The sequence below is a fragment of the Pecten maximus genome, unplaced genomic scaffold (genome assembly GCF_902652985.1).
Source record: "Pecten maximus unplaced genomic scaffold, xPecMax1.1, whole genome shotgun sequence".
In the NCBI taxonomy this organism is placed as follows: Eukaryota; Metazoa; Mollusca; class Bivalvia; order Pectinida; family Pectinidae; genus Pecten; species Pecten maximus.
The window spans coordinates 1-6,113 of NW_022980029.1; positions in this window are offsets into that span (position 1 = coordinate 1).

Genomic DNA, 6,113 nt, shown 5'->3' on the forward strand with positions numbered 1-6,113 from the left:
TATATAGTAGATATTTACAATATATAATTTCTTACCTCAAGTACCTAGCTGTGATTACGTTAACTTACGTAAACATGTAGACTAGAATCTACAGTACAGGATAAATTGCTCTTAGTATAATGAAATATAATTATAACTGTAGTGTTGGAGCTTATAGAACATTTTTTCAGTTAAACAGTATATGCCTAGTTTTGCAGTTGATTTTCCAGTGTAGTTCATCAATAAGTTTGTGACATTGTCATATTTGCTGAAAGTGTAATATATACTTTCATCATATTTTGATTTGCCATTCAATATGAGGTCTGACCAATGCTTACATTATGTATATATATATATAAAAGTTAAAAATCAAAATATCCATGTAATCAGGGGTGTAAAAAAAATGTCACACTCACTAGCCCTGGGCTAGTAGGGTATATTTTTTCACTAGCCCTGACTGGTTTTGTACTAGCCCATGATTTTTTAGCATAGACTTTTGAATAATACCGATTACAATTATACCTAGTATTGCCATAAACTAACCACCTTTCAGTTGCAGTGCAGCACTATTCAACACAACTTAGACAATATTAATTTAATACGATTTAATACGATAAATAATGACGCAGGCTGTAAGCCTCTATGTCCATATCAATTGATATTACAATGTTTACAATGTGATATACATCTGGTGTGCAATGAGTTAATTTGTCCTTTTTCATATATATACACAAGTTATTTGTTGGTATTATCCCAGTGATTGTCCAGTGCAATTTCAAACTGTTTAACCTCCTCGGCATCTATAACATGTTGTGGCAAATTGTTCCAAACATCTACTACCCTGAAGCTGAAAAAGTTTTTTCTTATGTCTAGGTTACATCGTTTTTTGAATATTTTGTGCGAGTGTCCCCTTGTCCTGCTGGTGGTGTCCATTTGGAACATATTTGTTGTGACTCGCTCGTCATAAATATTCTTCACGATTTTAAAGACGTTGATTAGGTCACCTCTATTCCTTCGGTGTTCTAAGGTTGGCAGTTTCAGCCTCTGCAAGCGTTCCGGGTACGACAAGTTTTTAAAACCAGGTATGAGTTTTGTGGCCCTCCTCTGGACGTTCTCTATCAAATCGATGTCCCTCGTCTTATAGGGACTCCATACGCTTGAGGCGTATTCAAGATGGGGTCTTACTAGTGCCTTAAATAATAGTTTGAACATCTTTTCGTCTAAATATGTGAATGTTCTTCTAATTAGTCCTAGAATACTATTTGCTTTATTCACTCCCAACTGGATATGGGTTCTAAAATTTAAATTTTCATCTACTGTCACTCCAATGTCCTTTTCAGATGTTATACTTTCTAGTTCTAATTTTTCACCCGTTGTTCCTGACATGTAATATAATCTTTTCTCTTTGGAGTTAATTGAGAGCACTTTGCATTTGTTTGGGTGGAATTTTAGTAGCCATTTTGCAGACCATTGTTCAAGTTTGCTGAGATCATTTTGCAGAATGTCTTTATCGTTATTATTTCTGATTTCTCGGTATAGTTTTGTATCATCCGCAAAAAGTGGGGAATTTGATTTGGGAATTTCAGGTAAATCATTAATATATATTACAAACAAGATTGGTCCAAGCACGCTTCCTTGGGGTATACCGCTTACTACGGGGTACGTTTTTGAGGATTCTCCATTTACTAGTACTCTTTGACATCTGTTGCTGAGGAAGTCTTTTATCCAGTTAGTGACCTGATCACTAATTCCGTATCCTTTAATTTTCTCGAGTAATCGACGATGTGGGACTTTGTCGAAGGCTTTCATGAAGTCCATGTATACAACATCCAGCTGACCGCCATTATCAATTATTTCTGTCCATTCTTCCAAAACCATTAGTAGTTGAAGTTGTGTAGATCTATCAATGATTTTTTTTAATGAAAAACAGTAAATAAACTTATGAATCAGATGTTCTAACTTGAAAATGAAATGCATGGTGGAATTGAGTATGATTTCGGTAGCAAAATAGCACTTTATCGTCTCGTCCCGTGTCATACTGAGAGTCAGACGATCGCAACATAACTGCGTTCCTAATTAAACAGTTAACGCTACATAAAAATGGATACAAGTCATGATTAAAATTATAAATATCGATTAAATGATCATCTTTACTGAACAAACATTCAAAAATAACTTCCATGTTGTTGAAGTCTCTGTATTTTAACGCATTACATGGTATGTTATCCCGCAGTGAAAGTGATACGATTGTAGCCAATCACGTTTCAGTACGATGCATTGCATCACTGTTCTATAAAAAGGTAGAAGGGTATTTCCAACTGTAGCCTACGATACAACAGAGCGCAATTTAGCGAACTGTCATCAACAAGAACAAAAGAAATCATTTACTTTTACTTTCGTGGATTCGACAGTTAGAGAATGTAGCATTTGACAAGATTCCTAATTTAGGAAACGATGATAAGTCGTCCCCTACTAGCGAAGGACCAACTAGCCCGGGGCTAGTAGGCACAATTTTTCAGCTAGTCTGTCCTGGAAATTCACTAGCCCCGGGCATCGGTGGTGATATATGTATGCTTCAATGATCTTGCTTTCTTTTATTAAATATTTGTATCAAATATGTTTATTATTTAGATCTAGATCTTACCAGTGCCTCTCAATAGAAGCACTCATATATAGTTGTAATTTGTTGTTTGGCTGTGCTTGCTTTTAAAAATTTGATTTAATATCGTTTTCCGGAATTTGACAAAATTTTGTCAGAAGCATCCCTGTGGGTTGGGGACTCAAAATTGTACAAATGGTGGGGCTGACCCCCCAGGGGTCTGAGGGGCGGGGCCAAAAGGGGTCAATTTGGCTCTATAAAAATTAACGACTTCTTCTCTGAAACCGAGCGAAGGATATTGGTTTTCTCTCATATCTCGCCATGTTGGATAGAGTTTTCCCATGTAAGATAGCTATGTAAGATAAATCTATCTCCTGTGATATCTCATCTCATGATTTCACAGGAAGTAAAATAAAAGCCATACATAAAAAAATATAAAAAAGAAAATGTCAAACGTCACAACCTATGAAATGGTTCCGTTTGCGTCAGCAGGGGGCCCTGGAATTTGTTTACTCCAGTACTGTACTGTACTGTCAGTAACTGTTAGGCCTACTCAGTAACCTGTGTATTTGGAAGTTGGGAATTGGCTCTTAAATGAACGAACATTCGGTAAAAATGACACCCCTCGATGTTCATATCAAAATATTTATTTTAATTGTAACTCAGAGTCTATATTTGTGTAACCATGAAAACTAACTGCCATCCTAGCCTTTCAATATGATCATCGTTAGCCTATCGACTGACCTACCTTCGTCATTCCATCGAGACAACCGGTTAAACACATATAATCCTATGTCACAGAAAAGATCGAATACTCGTATAGAGTCACTGTTTGCTGGTTCACACACGAAGTTGCCAAAATCACAGTGAATTTAAAATTACAAGCCACGAAACATCGCCGCGTCATGGCGATCGAGATCGACATCACTCTCAATATCCTTGAACTATGAATGGAATTCCAATGACAGTCGTGACGTCATGCAGTGACGTAGTATTTTATAAAAAAAAAAAATTGACTTGACATTTAAAAGTACAGTGTTTTCTGTGAAATGATTAAATATGTCGAGGTGCAAATCAAATTATATGTGAAGTTGGAAAACTCATTTCAGCGTTGGCTTTCAGTATTGTTGATAGAACTTCTTTTTCTCGGATGTTGACAATTTGATCACGGCCACGTAAAAAGTCGGTCAAGTTACGGTAATTTTTATCGGCGAATTGTTCATTCGTTCATCACTTAACCACAAAATGAATGAAATTTGTGGTCAAACATAGTTTGCAAAAATAGGATATGATCTTTCAGAATATCACAAGTATATTTAGTAAAAACGTCAAATAAAGAAATTAAAAAAATGAAGAAAATGGAAGGCTGAGGGACACTTTCGACAGAAATTCGGTAATGATATGAGAGAAAAAGACTCTTTCATTATGTGTGTATATAGGATAGGGATATTCCACCCTCGGGATCACAAAATGTGGTAAAACCCTCGGCAAGCCTCGGGTTTCACCACATTTTGTGACCCCTCGGGTGGAATATCCCTATCCTACATATACACATATGAAAGAGTCTTATAATATTTGCCTGGTAGCTTCAATATGGGATGGGATTCAAAATTGTACAAATGAAGGGGCTGTCCCCCCAGGGGCCTGAGGGGCAGGGCCATATGTGGTCAATTGGGCAATATTGATCTAAACGACTTCTTCTCTGAAACTGAGCAATGGATATTGCTCATATTTGCTTGGTAGCATCAGTATGGGGTGGGGATTCAAAATTGTACAAATGATGGGGCTGACCCCCCAGGGGCCTGAGGGGTGGGGCCAAATGTGCTTAATTGGGCTATATTGATATAAACGACTTCTTCTCTGAAACTGAACTATGGATATTGCTCATATTTGCCTGGTAGCATCACTATTAGGTGGGGATTCAAAATTGTACAAATGATGGGGCTGACCTCCAAGGGGTCTGAGTGGCGGGGCCAAATGTGGTCAATTGGGCTATATTGATATAAACAACTTCATCTCTGAAACCGAGCAATGGATATTGCTCATATTTGCCTGGTAGCATCACTATTGGGTGGGATTCAAAATTGTACAATGATGGGGCTGACCCCAAAGGGTCTGAGGGGCGGGGCCAAGAGAGGTCAATTAGGCTTTATTGATATAAATGACTTCTCTGAAACTGAGCAATGGATATTGCTCATATTTTTGTGGTAGCGTCACTTGGGGTGGAGATTCAAAATTGTAGAAATGGTGAAGCTTTCCCTGCTGGGGCCTGAGGAGGGGGGGGGGGGGGGGGGGGGGGCAAGAGGGGTCAATTTGGCTAGATTGATATGAACAACTTTTCCTAAGAAACCAAGCAATAGATATTGCTCATATTTGACTGTGAGCATCCCTTTGGGGTCGGGATTCAAAATTGTTGAAATAGTGGGGCCGACTTCCCCTGGGGCTGAGAGGCTGGGCCAAAAGGGATCATTTTGGTTAAATTGATATAAACAACTTCTTCTCTGAAACTAAGCAATATATATCACTCATATTTGTATGGTAGCATGGTCATTGAAAGGGAATTAGGGTTGACCCCACCAGAGAGCTGAAGGGAGGGGGGGGGGGGGGGGGATCCTAAATTGATCCCTGATGGCCGACAGGCAGCCTTCTTGAATTTTGACAATTGAAGTTTGTTATCGCGATTAACCAGAAAGTACTGAAGAGATCTTTCTGAAATTTCATATGTAGGTTCCCCTTGGTCTGCAGTTATGCACCATAGCCAACAGGCAGCCATCTTGGATTTTGACAATTGAAGTTTGTTCTGAAATTTCATATGTATAGGTTGCCCTTTGTTCGTATTTATGCATATTGTATCTTGGGACCGATCGAAAATCAACATGGCCGACAGACAGCCTGGTATGATCTTGGATCTTAATAATTGAAGTTTGTTATCGCCATTTCTCAGAGAGTGCTGAAGGGATATTTCTGAAATTTCATATGTCTATAGGTACCTAGCTGGTCCCTAGTTATGCATGTTGCATTTTGGAACCAATCTGAAAACAAAATGGCTGACAGGCAGGTTCCCAATTAAACTACTTTCATTATGAACAGATCGATCACTTCCATTATTATGTAGGGGCCGCGGTGGCCGAGTGGTTAAGGTGTCCCGACACTTTATCACTAGCCCTCCACCTCTAGGTTGCGAGTTCGAAACCTACGTGGGGCAGTTGCCAGGTACTGACTGTACGCCTGTGGTTTTTCTCCGTGTACTCCGTCTTTCCTCCACCTCCAAAACCAGCTGGCACGTCCTTAAATGACCCTGGCTGTTAATAGGACTTTAAACAAAACAAACCAAACAAACCAATCCATTATTGTACACTATGCTATGATTACCATAGTCTGACAGCAATTACTTGACAAGCGGACAGTATAGCCTTAATATCGACCCTTGCTCTAGGATGTCTTGTTACAAATATAGTTTATGGATGTAATTTTTAAATGCATAGTCCTTAAAAAGGTATGTGTGATGCAGCATTTGTTTCAGATGTATATTATG